The sequence below is a fragment of the Mirounga angustirostris genome, unplaced genomic scaffold (assembly GCF_029215605.1).
Source record: "Mirounga angustirostris isolate CCGP_5_RB_7025 unplaced genomic scaffold, mMirAng1.0.hap1 SCAF_147, whole genome shotgun sequence".
Lineage (NCBI taxonomy): Eukaryota > Metazoa > Chordata > Mammalia > Carnivora > Phocidae > Mirounga > Mirounga angustirostris.
Genome location: NW_026991855.1, coordinates 57,439 through 71,092, shown reverse-complemented (window position 1 = coordinate 71,092; position 13,654 = coordinate 57,439). Strand labels below are relative to the sequence as shown.

General features: G+C 39.5%; 1 protein-coding gene and 1 pseudogene across 1 annotated transcript in view; both read right to left on the bottom strand.

Annotated features, from left to right (window-relative positions):
- The window catches only part of LOC135363375 (rho GTPase-activating protein 20-like), a 26,033-nt gene extending 24,096 nt beyond the window's left edge, over positions 1-1,937 (bottom strand). Inside the window, exon 1 of the mRNA XM_064583929.1 lies at positions 1,808-1,937. The gene's annotated coding sequence lies outside the window, so the exon portion shown is untranslated. The remainder of the gene's footprint in view (positions 1-1,807) is intronic.
- LOC135363376 (mitotic spindle assembly checkpoint protein MAD2A-like) overlaps positions 1,804-13,654 on the bottom strand; it is a 30,690-nt pseudogene continuing 18,839 nt past the window's right edge.

Below are 13,654 nucleotides of genomic sequence, written 5' to 3'. Positions count from 1 at the left end.
ACTAGTCTGCTTTTTTAAAAATAATGATGTGGCCCTCTATCAGGAGGAGCAGAGTGCGTCATACGGACCTCATGCCAGGACCTGGACAGTCTTTTTCTCTCTGTCCTCCTCATGACATCACCACCTCCAAGGCTACATCTGTAGGCAATATCACTCATCTCAAATATATTTTACTATTTCTGTCTTTGCCTCTGATTTTTTTTTTTTTTTTTTTTTGGACAGCTACACTACCTTCATTTCTCAGTTCACTAAGCATTCTGACCTATTTCTTACCAGATACCAAGCAGATTGGAGTTGTTTACTCAACATAAAGGAAAGGTTGATTTCAATAATGAGAGAGAATCTAGGTGTTCATGGAATGTTGTATGAAATTCAGAAAAATAGAAATAATAGAAACAGCAGCACCACACGTAGAGTAAAAGCCTGTACTTTGAAAGAAACGGACCTAATTTCAAATGTAGACTCTACTCATCACTAATATGGTGACCTGGGCAAAACCTTCAGACCTCTGATTTTCAGAGGTCTTCTCTAAAATAAAAATAATCCCATCTCACAGGGTAGTTGTAAGGTTGGAGAAGATTGCATACATGAAGTTCTTAGCATAACACCTGTCATGTAGTAAGCCCCTGATAAATTATCATTAATGTCACTCAGATTGAGTACAGCATTTTGCCAAATTAGTACTTGCATGGCTTACTAATGGCATGGCATAACTGGGAGCTGGTGAGGGCAGCAAAATAAAGGGGGCGTAGTTTTTTTCTGGTGACTAAAAAGCTTCTTGATATTTGGTTGGTTGGAATAGTCTTTGTCTTTCATGATGTTTTGTGAATAATGAAAACAGAGACAGAGCAAGTAAACAGCTGACCTCCCATCCACCTGCTTTTGGACATTTATTGAGCAATCATCAGGTTCCAGGCTGGCTATCAGTTACCTTTGTGTTCAGGGTTGAGAGGAAAGTGCACGCAGTTAGTTCTGTCTCCAGCATATATTCCCAATCTGTCTGCTGCCTCCTTCCTTTTTACTGCACTCCTATCCTGGAGCCCTTGAGAGCAGGCATCAGGACTACTGCCTCCCCTCACCAGTCTCCCTGCTCCCACTCTTGCTCAACCATCCATCCATTACCTACCAACAGTCAGAAAAATTTGCGAGAGCTATAAATCAGATTCAGTCAGTCCTAGTTAAAAATGCTTTGGCAAAATATTTCCACTTTTCACCATGGCCTGTGAAGACCGTGTGTGACTGGACCCCGAGCGCAGTTTCACATCTGATCGCATGCCCCATGCTTTCGGCTCCCATCAAATCAGCCTTCCTGAGCCCCTCCCCCCAGGGGTCAGGTTGCACCCACGTAGCCTGCCGGTCCCTCAGCCTAGAAGGTTCAGGCACCTTGTCTAGGACTGTGGCTGCTTCTCATCCCATAGATCGAGTTTCAGTGCTGCCACCTAGGAGAGGCCCTCCTGGACTACCCCTCTCTCATACGTTCCCATCATCTCCACACGGCCCCCTGCCTACTTTCTATCAGAAGCACTAATCACAATCTATAATTACCCCTCTTATTTTTGTCATTTGTAAGTTCCAGGCAAGAGACACACTGCTTGTCACATTCTCTATTGTATTCTCTGCAGGCGGGGGGGTGGGGGGGAGGGGGGTATGGCACAAAACAAGACCTCCATAAGTACTTGTTGAATGAATGAAGGATCCAAACATGGGCAAAAACAAAAGAAAAAAAATGTCATGTCTTCTTATGGTAAGGGTTAATGGAAATGTAACTTCGTGATCATCACAAGGGCACGTTGCTTAGTATACATACTTGGTATCGGACACCAGCAAGAAATCGCTGAATAAGAAGAGGTGCCGCTTCTGCCTCCTCCAGCCTCTCTTGAGCTCGACGGGGCCGTGGATAAGCAGGGTATGGGCGGCACCCTCAGATGATGTAGTGCTTTTGCTGCAGGCATCCACCTCAACAGAAGAGCTCTTCCTGCAACCCACCAAACACCACGGAGCAGCTAGTTACTAGTCAAATATACAATAGAGTTTTATGCTAAATGTCAAGGTTCGCATAACACTAAAATTTAGTCTCAACCCCGAAAGCAGAGCTCCAGAGCTCACATTCAGGGATCGCTGAGTTATAGAAAGCTATTGAAAGACATGAGGTCGGACGTCTGGGTGGCTCAGTCGGTTAAGCGTCTGCCTTCAGCTCAGGTCATGATCCCAGGGTCCTGGGATCGAGTCCCACGTCGGGCTCCCTGCTCAGCGGGGAGCCTGCTTCTCCCTCTGCCTCTACCCCTCCACCCTGTTTGAGCTCTCTCTCTCTCTCTCTCACATGCTCTCTTTCTCAAATAAATAAACAAAATATTTTAAAAAAGGAGAGAGAGATGAGGTCACTTGGTGAATTGATGCAGATGGAGAACAGTTTCAAGGACAAAGCCCTTGGGCATGCCAACACTTAGACGTGGGGTGGAGAAAGCAGCAAAGCTAATCATGAGCTTTTAGGAAGGGGAGGATCAAGAGGTAGAGTGTATTACAAGAAGGCAAACAAACAACAACAACAAACAGGACAATTGGTGGCCTAATATAAAACAAAATGATACGGTGTGTGTGTGAAGAATTAATTACAATTTGCTTTCATGTTAAGATAAAAATGAAGACAACTGAAGATTCTGGAAATTTACTTATCTAAATCTACCTAAATCTTATCTAAATCAATATTCAAACTTGGGGGAAAAATTCTCAAAGATCGGCAAAAATACTGGAAACATCAAAAAGTTTCTAAACACAAGAGTTTAGCTATTACTTGGCTGAGCTCTGACTGAGCGCTGATAGGACTTTCTGGTCATCATAGGTAAAACAGCTAAATTGAACAGAATGCAAAAGTTCTTTCATAAATAGGACAGATATTTTCATAGACCTGGGAAAATTCTCTCTCGTGGAGCCAAGAAAGTGTCTCCTCCGAGAATGTAAACCCTGCTCTCTTCAGCTCAGCAGCACTGAATCTTACGAACCTGAGTAGCCTTTCACGAAGCTGGTGCTGAAGTTACTCATTAGTGTACACGTATTAGAAGAAACAAAAGAGAACAACACTTCCTGTTATTGTCAGTCTGTTTTGAGGCTCAAAAATAGTATATCAAAAGACTACCTTCTGCAGTGAAGCCTTGAATGACCACCTATAAGTTCTGCATACTTTCTGAATGATGTGAACATCCTTTTGTCTTCAGTTCTCAGGACTGAAAATCAAGTGAGTCTACAGCACTAGGCAGAGTACTGTAAAATGCTTGAAGCCTGAGGATTCCATAGTAACCTGAGATCACTACCATTATGATGTCACGGATCTAAGGCTCATGTCGTAACTGCCAAACTGACATACTTGTTTCCCTGATTTGGCCTGCACGTTTTGATTTTTTAAAAGTAATCTTTTTTATTTTGAGATAACTATAGATTCATATGTATCTGTAAGAAATAATACAGAGAGATTACATCAATTTTCTACAGATAGAGACTTCCAGACACTTCCATCACCACAAGGATCCTTCCTATTACCCTTTTACAACCACACAAACTTCCTTCCACCTCCCCCACCTCTTTAATCCCTGGCAATCACGAATCTGTTCTCCATGTGTATAATTTTGACATTTCAAGAATGGTATACAGAGGGGATCATATAGTATGTAACATTTTTGTGATTTGCTTTTTTCCACTCAACATAACGGGAGAGTCATCCGGATTGCCACAGGTGCTCACAGTTCATTTCTCTGTGTCTCTTAGTAGTATGCCAGGATATGGCTGTATCACAGTTTGCTTCACCACCTGCTGAAGGAATTCTGGATTGTCTGCAGGCTTGGGCGTTCACTAATAAAGCTGCTGTAAACATCTGTGTACAGGTTTTTGTGTCAGCGTCGGTCTTCTCTCCTCTGGGCTAAATGCCCAGGAGTCCAATTGCCAGGTCCTAGGGTAGCTGCTCTGTTTTGTTTTTTAAGACACTAACTGTTTTCCAGAATGGCTCTGCCATTTCACATTCTCACCAGTACTGTGGGAGTGATTCAGTTTCCCCACATCCACACTAGCATCCACACTGGCAACTAGTGTTGTCATTTTTTATTTTAGCTGTTCTGATAGCTGTGTCATGATATCTCACTGTGGATTTAACGTGCATTTCCCCAATGGTTAGTGATGCTAAACATCTATTTGCCGTGCGGACATCTTCTTCAGTGTGACGGAACCTACAGTAGTCTGTTAAAAACATTTTCCGTGGAGACGGTGTTCCCTGTCCACTAGAAAACTGACCATTTTACAGATGAGGAGGTGCTTCACGGACAGGTTAGACGCTTTCAATTCAAGCAGCTGCGACATAACATGAAGGATTCAAATCCAGCTGACTCAGGAGGTCACTCAGCTTCCTGTGAGGGCCCCCCACTCTTCTCACACGGACAGTGTCTTTCCTTTGACAACAGTGGAGGACTGAAATTTGATCCTACTAACAAAGTTCATGGTTTCCCTTATAGGCACCTCGAACAGGTATGTGAATCCCTCTCTTTTATTCCCCACTCGACTCTATGGGCCTCAAGGAAAGAGTCTATGTCTGATTTATCATTTTAATTCTCACAAACATTGGCACATTGGAGGAATTCAAAAATTCTCTTGAATGGGTGAATGAAATAGTTTTCTGGCATGGATGGATGGGGAAAAGGCATGACCTAAACTAGTCTCTCTCTCATTTACTTCATTCATTCAACAGATAGTGTTTGAACCTGTACTAGGAGAAAGACACTTGCTAGGTCTGGGCAACAGAGAGCCAGGCCCAACTCTCACAAAACCAGGATTTAAATGGGGGGGTGGGGGGCAGAAATTAAACAAAGAGTGTCATCAATAACTGTGTAACACCAGACTCTGGAAAGTACTGCAGAGAAAAATTAAAGAGTGAGATGAGAAATTAAAAGAGGGACCTGACACCTGATTTCAGTTGTGAAGAAGTCTCCTTTGAAGAGCTCCTTTAAAATGAGCTTTAAAGAATAATTAGGGATTGATTAGAGAGAGGAGAGAAAAGAGGAAGGCAGAGGGAAGGGACAAGAAGAGAAGTGTATTGGAAGGGAAGATACATTTTTCAGCTGAAGGGACAGAATGCGAATATGTGACGTTTCAGAGACATGGAAGAGTTTGCTAGTTTGGAGATACAGGCAGAAGGTACAGGAGCATGAAATATGCCTGAAAAAGTAGGTAGAGGCAAGAGCACAAGTCCTGGTAGACCTTTGAGACTTTACTGAGGCCTCTCATCTTAAAACCAAACTAGCACAGAAGTGACATGTAGATAGTGGCCTTCAGACTTTTCACCACTTTTATTTTTTTTAAGATTTTATTTATTTATTTGGGTGGGGGGTAGCAGAGGGAGAGGGACAAGCACAAACAGTGCTGAGAGTGGAGCCTGACCTGGGGCTCGATCTCACAGCCCTGAGATCATGACCTGAACCAAGATCACAACCTGAGCCGAGATCAAGAGTCAGAAGCTTAACCGACTGAGCCACCCAGATGCCCCTTCTCACCACTTTTAAAGGGACAAGTGCTAGTCTGGACATGTTTGATTGTATTAGAACCATGGAGGCTCATGGGGCAACACTTTCTGGCCTCCCCTCAAGCATCTGTCAACAGTTATTTAATGTAAAAATGTAGGCAAACTTATCTCTGCACCTTCCCCAATTCCCAGATTATGTCCCATTTCTCTGCCTCTCCCTTCAGAGAGGTTAGAGATTTAGAGACCAGGAAAACTCTCCTTCTAGAATCTAGTATCTGCTTATCAATACTGATATGCATCAGTCTCACTTGGGGGAGTTTTCAGGCACTCCCTCTCTAACCCCCAGAGGTTCTGATTCATCAGATCCAGAAAACCTGTATTTTGAAAAATTTTTTGAGTGATTCTTGTATGTAACCAGGATTGTGAGTTACTAATCTTCAGGAATTAATTGAGAAAGATGTAGTGTTCTGATTCTATCTTCCCCTTGTAGTAAAGCCAAGGAGAGAAAAGTTTTCTTAGAAAGATAAAGGGAGCTTTCCTTAGTCATGTAATAGTTACATTTACAGTAATAGCTAAAGCTTAATTTCTTCTAAAATACCATTGCTACTTATTTTAATTTGATGAATGAGCTCTAAATAGAATCACAGTGATAGGGTTTGTTTTCATCTATTTCATTGAACACTTAACTTTTCACCCTAAATATCAAATAGAAGAGATAGTATAAGGTAATCCTATGCCCATAATACCAATATTTTTAAGCATGTTGCAAAGACAAGACTATTTAAAAATTTTTTTTGAAGATTTTATTTATTTGAGAGAGAAGTGAGAGAGAGAGAGAGCATGAACAGGGAGGGGGGTCGGGGGGAGGGGGAGAAGCAGACTCCCCTATGAGCAGGGAGCCCGATGTGGGGCTTGATCCCAGGACCCTGAGATCACGACCTGAGCCGAAGGCAGATGCTTAACTGAATGAGCCATGCAGGTGCCCCTAGACTATTTTCTTAATTCAATTTCTTTCTTTTAATTTTTTTATATTTATTTTATTTCAATTCCAGTATAATTAAGTGTTATTATTAGTTTCAGGTGTACAATATAGTGATTCGATAATTCTATACATTACTCAGTGCTCATCATGATAAGTGTACTCTTAATCCCCATCACCTACCATCCATCCCCCCACCCACCTTCCTTCTGATAACTATCAGTTTGTTTTCTATAGCTAAGAGTCTGTCTTTTGGTTTATCTCTTTTTTATTTGTTTTGTTTCTTAAATTCCACATATAAGTGAAATCATATGGTATTTGTCTTTCTCTGACTTATTTCACTTAGCATTATACCCTCTAAATCCATCCATGTTGTTGCAAATGGCAAGATTTCATCCTTTTTATTGCTGAATAATATTCCATTGTGTGTGTGTGTGTGTGTGTGTGTATATCACATCTTCTTCATCCATTCATCTATCAGTGGACACTTGGGCTTGCTCCATAATTTGGCTACTGTAAATAATGTTGCAACAAACATAGGGGTGCATATATGTTTTTAAATTAGTGTTTTTCTCTTTTTAAAGATTTTATTTATTTATTTATTTATTTATTTATTTATTTATTTATTTATTTATTTGAGAATGAGAGAGGGTGAGCAGACAGGTGGGGGCAGGGGCAGAGGAAGAGGGAGAGGGAATCTCAAGCAGACTCTGTGCTGAGCGCAGAACCCAATGTGGGGTTCGACCCCATGATCCCGAGATTATGACCTGAGCTGAAACCATGTGCTAGATGCTTAACCGACTGAGCCACCCAGACACCCCACAAATTAGTGTTTTTCTATTTGGGGGGTAAATACTCAGTTATGGATCATATAGCAACTCTATCTTTAATTTTTTGAGGAACCTCCATATTGTTTTCCACAGGGGGCTGCACCAGTTGGCGTTCCCACCAACAGTGCACAAGAGTTCCTTTTTCTCCACAATCTTGCCAAAACCTGTTGTTTCTTGTGTTGTTGATTTTAGCCATTTGGACAGGTATGAGGTGATAGCTCATTGTGGTTTTCATTTGCATTTCCCTGATGATGAGTGATTTGAGCATCTTTTCGTGTCTGTTGGCCATCTGTGTCTTCTTTGGAGAAATGTCTGTTGATGTCTTCCGCCTATTTTTAAATTGGATCATTTGGTTTTTTGGTGTTGAGTTGTATAAGCTCTTTATATATTTTGGATACTAACCTTTTATATCATTTGCAAATATCTTCTCCCATTCAGTAACTTGTCCTCTCGTTTTATTGGTGGTTTTCTTTGCTGTGCAGAAGCCTTTTATTTTGATGTAGTCCCAATAATTTATTTTTGCTTTTGTCTCCCTTGCCTCAGGGGACATATCTAGGAAGATGTTGTTACAACCAGTGTCTGAGAAATTACTATCTGTGCTCTCTGCTCGGACTTTTTTGGTTTCAAGTCTTACATTTAGGTCTTTAATCCATTTTGAATTTTATTTTTGTGTATAGTGTAAGAGAGTGGTCCAGTTTCATTCTTTTGGATGTACCTGTCCAGTTTTCCCAACACCAGTTTTTGAAGAGACTATCTTTTCCCCATTGTATATTCTTGCCTCCCTGCTTGTACATAAAATCATGGGTTTATTTCTGGATTCTCTATTCTGTTCCGTTGATCTATTGTCTACTTTTCCGTCAGTACCATACTGTTTGGATTATTACAGCTTTGTGATATACCCTGAAATCTGGGATTGTGATACCTCCAATTTTGTTCTTTCTCAAGATTGCTTTGGCTATTTGGGGCCTTTTGTGGTACCATACATATTTTAGAATTATTTGTTCTAGTTCTGTGAAAAATGCTATTGGTGTTTTGATAGGGATTGCATTAAATCTGTAGATCATTTTGGGTATGGGACATTTAAAAATATTTGTTCTTCCATCAATAAGAATAGAATATTTTTCCATTCATGTTGTCTTCAATTTTTTTTCATCAGTGTTTTATAGTTTTCAGAATATAGGTCTTTCACTTCCTTGTTTAAGTTTATTCCTAGATAGTTTATTATTTTTGGTATAATTGTGAATGGGACTGTTTCTTAATTTCTCTTTCTGCTTCTTCATTAGTGTATAAAAATGCAGATTTCTGTATATTGATTTTGTATCCTGTGATTTTCCTGAACGCATTTATCAGTTCTAGTCTATTTTTGGTGGAGTCTGGAGGGTTTTCTGTATATATAGTATCATGTCACTTGCAAATAGTGAAAGTTTTACTTCTTCCTTACCCATTTGGATGCCACTTATTTCTTTTTCTTGTCTTATTCCCGGGGCTAGGACTTCCAGTACTATGTTGAATACAAGTAGTGAGAATGGACACCCCTGTCTTGCTCTTGATCTTGGGGAAAAGCTTTTAGTTTTTCACCATTGAGTATGATTTTAGCTGTAGGTTTTTATATGGTCTTTATTATATTGAAATATGTTCCCTCTAAATCTACTTCGTTGAGAGTTTTTATCATGAATGGATATTGTACTTTGTCAAATGCTTTTCTGCATCTATTAAAATAATCATGTGCTTTTTATCCTTTCTCTTGTTGACGTGATGTATGATGTTAATTGATTTGTGAATACTGAATCACGTTTGCATCCTAGGAATAAATCCCACTTGATCACGGTGAATGATTTTTTAATGTATTGTTGGATTTGGTTGGCTATTATTTTGTTGAGGATTTTTGCATCTGTGTTCATCAGAGATATTGGCCTGTAGTTCTCTCTTTTTTAAAAAAGATTTTATTTATTTGCGATAGAGCAAGAGTGAGAGAGCGAGAGCGCACAAGCAGGGGGAGTGGGAGAGGGAGAAGCAGGCTCCCCGCTGAGCCAGGAGCCCGATGGGGGACTCGATCCCAGGACTCTGGGATCATGACCAGAGCTGAAGGCAGACGCTTAACTGACTGAGCCACCCAGCCGTCCTCTTTTTTTTTTTTTTTTAAGTGTCTTTACCTGGTTTTGGTATCAGGGTAATGCTGGCCTCACAGAATGAATTTGTGATTTTGGAAGCTTTCCTTCTAACTCTTCTTTAAATGTTCGGTAAAATCCACCTGTGAAGCCATCTGCTCCTGGACTTTTGTTTGTTGGGAGTTTTCTGATTACTGATTCAATTTCATTCCTGGTAATCAGTCTGTTCAAGTTTTCTATTTCTTCCTGATTCAGTTTTGGGAGGTTATATGTTTCTAGGGATTTATCATTTCTTCTAGGTTGTTCAATTTGTTTGCATACAATTTTTCATAATATTCTTATAATCCTTCATATTTCTGTGGTGTTGGTTGTCCTTTCTCCTCTTTCCCTTCTGGTTTTGTTTATTTGAGTCCTCTCTCTCTCTCTCTCTCCTTTATGAGTCTGGCTAAAGGTTTATCAATTTGGTTGATCTTTTCAAAGAACCAGCTCCTGGTTTCATTGATCTGCTCTATTGGGTTTTTTTTTTAGTTTCTATTTCATTTATTTCTGCTCTAATCTTTATTATTTTCTTCCTTCTTTAGGTTTTGGGTTTTGTTTGTTCTTTTTCTAGCTTCTGTAGGTGTAAGTTTAGGTTGTTTCTTCAATGTTTTTCTTGCTTCTTGAGGTAGGCCTTGATTGCTATAAACTTGCCTCATAGAACAGCTTTTGCTGGATTCCAAAGTTTTTGGACCATGGTGTTTTCATTTTCATTTGTCTCCATGTATTTTTTAGTTTCTTCTCTGATTTATTCCCTTACAATTTTAAATCTTTGATTAAATGTGTATATTGGAAAACATTATGTAGTGTCGAGAGCATGAGCTCTGGAATCCAATTACCTAGTTTTAATCCTTCCTTATGATTTACTACCTACATGACACTGGGTAAACCAGTTATACTTCTAAAGCCTCAATGTCCTTATCTGCAAAATCAAAATGATGATAAAAGCATCTGCTTCATAGGGTTGTTGTGAGAATTAAATGAGATCATACTGCAGAAATGTTAGTATGGTACCTAACAGATTAATCCTTCAAATAATTTAGTTATGCTTACAGGAGACAATGAGACTTTTTATTCAAAAATAGCAACAATATAATGGGTATTCCCCCCATGAATAAAGACAGGGAGAGAGAACAGGTAGTAATGCCAATTGAGTAACTACAAATTGCCAAGTTCTTTGCCAGGCAGTTTATGGACATCATCTCATTTGCTTGCAGCAGATTTGTGAGGTAAGAATCATTATTTCCATTTTATAGATGGAGAAACTGAAGCTCAATAAAGTGAAGTAACTGAGAACCACATACCAAATAATCTGCAGAGTCAAGTTTGTCTAATTTCAAAGTCATATAGTTTTTCCTCACCTAAACAATGTTTTCCTTCTGGAGGAGGAAAGAAAATATATTTTAAGCCACATCCCATTTAGGTCGGCTCCCAAATTATTTAACTGACACATATGTGAGTGTTTTCATCAGCTGTCAGTGTTTGCCTATGGTGCCCCTATCCCACTCAGTCTCTCCTCCCTGAAATGGCTGGTTGAGGAACACTTAGCCACTGCTGGTACCATGTCCTAACTCTCAGTCAGGAAGTTTGCATCAGCTCCCAAGATGGACAGGAGACTCCTGTTATTTTACGGAGCCAGATCTGAGGTTTTAGACAGGCAGGGAGTAGGAGGAGTCAGGACTGGGAAAGTCGAATGATTCCCCTCCTGATGTCTAGTGGTTCACATCGCTAAGATAGATACCAGGCTGTGAATTGTGCCTCCTCAGCTGATCCCCATTCTGGATCAGTATCCCTATGAGTAATTTCTCTCCTGATTCTGGCACTCTGGACTTTCTACTACCACTGATGGGTTTTTATCTCTATAGAGGGGAAAAAAGGGATGCCCAGGCCTTGGCTGCGAGTGCTCACTCCACTACCCTTTGCTGCCCTCTACTGACCATACCTGGAAAGTACATTTAACCTTTCAGGCCCTTGGCCCAAATAGATACTACAGTGAGTGAAACCAGGCACACAAAATTTGAGGTGCACCAAAAAACTAAGTAAATAAGATATGATATTTTAATTTTAATATAGTATTTTAAAAAGTCAATTTGCAAAAAATACATGGTGAACAAAATATCTAAATGTACCCTAAAACAGTACTACTAGCTTATATGTACACAGAACCTGCCATCCATCTTTTCATTCAAGAAAGAGGTCTAATACTGCAGTGGCAAATCATGCTATCAATACTGGTCAACCTTTTTCATCACTCACATATATGGGGGGAAAAAACCCAGAAAATTTAGAGTAAGTGAAAAACAAAAATGAGAAGGTCTAAGTGGAACAGATATTGTAACAGTCGAATCCTAAAGAAAACAAGTAAGAGAACAGGGAAAAAAAAAAAAAAAACTGATTAAGAAAACAAAACCAACTAACATCTTCAGAGTCAAGAAGCCAAAGAATGGGTGGCTATAAAATAAGAACAAAGAAAAAAATTTTTTGGAAATTAAAGATATCATCGACCAAATTAAATGTACTAGAAAGTCTTGAAGATTGAGTTTAAGGAATCCCACTTGACTTTGACACTTGGAACATTCATCTTTCAGTTTTAATGACATAAGATTACCCTTTCTTTCTCAGTAAGTAGAGCTATTTGGTCCTTCGGTAAGGAGTAATTTAATCATTGGAATAATGGAAATGCTATTTGAATTTGTAGAATCAACGTATAAACAAAACTTGGAAGACAACAACTGTAAAAGAATCTGACTAATACTAACATTGATAATATAAAAAAAATGGAAGTCTGAATATTAAGGCAGCAGAGACGTGGAAGAGATAATGTCACAGATCTTTTTCACCTATTTATTTATATAGCAAAAAATCAAGATACACTGTCTAAAATTGATGTAACAAAATACAGACGTAAGCATACTCTTTAAAATGGTAATAACCAGAAAAACCAAAACAATGTAACTGGAAAATGTAGAAGCAGATGGATAAAAGAAATAAGTTTCTCATCTTTCAATAGATGCTATTTCAAGTTCATAAAACAAGAAATGAAAGTATTAACATAGGTTTCAGAGGTATTGTGATAACCACCAGCAGAACAGAAAATATTTAAAAATAGGGAGCTGGAAATGAGGAGTTGGGGAACAGGTTCAGGCAGGGAATTTACTTTTCATTTGGTACCACTCTGTACTGCTTGTTTTTTAAAATGTGTGTATGTATTAATTTTACACTATAAAAGTTAAAAAAAAAAAAAAAACCCTCTTTGCAGCTGCAGCTCTTGGCATCATTTCCTTCCCAGCTGCAGTCTCTTTCCTTACACCAGTGGTCAGATCCTACTGAGACAGGAAGGAGTAAGAGAGAAAAGAAAAGTTTCTGCCCTTAATTTGAGTGTCTTGGAATCTTTTTTATTTGTTTGTGCTTGTGTTCTGTCTTTTCAAATGGTGCCACTTTTTGGAATACTAACTTTTGACTACTTTCATCTGTGATATCTAGAATCTTCTTAAAGTCTTGCTAAACTTTGGTATCCTTCTGTTCCTTCTTGACAAAGAGTAATCCTGACTCATTGGCTCTTACTGTGACCGTGGTATTTTATTTTCTTAGAATCTTGGTTCTGGTCAACTACTTCCTAGCCAGGTCCAACTCAGCCTGCCTAGGTAGGAATGAAAAGTCTATGGAAGAGTGATGACAATTACTACTATCAGAACAAGTAAGACGTGGCATATTAGGTAAGTTAAACATAGTGCTAAGGGAGCAGGGTGACGTTCATTACCCCATTCCTCATGCACTGACAGAGGAGAATGTGTTTCACTCCACTGTTCTGGAGAGAACACACTCGGAGGAATTTGGGAGTAGACGTTTTCTCTAGACCACAATCTTGCACCAAAGTGCCAAAAGCATGGGACACGAGACACAAGGAAATGAAACCAGAATATCTAAATTTTCGAAGAAGGCAATAATGTCTCAGGGTCACTCTCTAAATTTGAGAAACAAGGCAGAGGATCATAGGGGAAGGGAGAGAAAAATGAAACAAGATGAAACCAGAGGGAGACAAACCATAAGAGACTCTCAATCTCAGGAAATAAACTGAGGGTTGCTGGAGTGGTGGGGGGGTGGGAGGGATGACGTGGCTGGGTGATAGACATTGGGGCGGGTATGTGCTATGGTGAGCGCTGTGAATTGTGGAAGACTGATGAATCACAGACCTGTACCC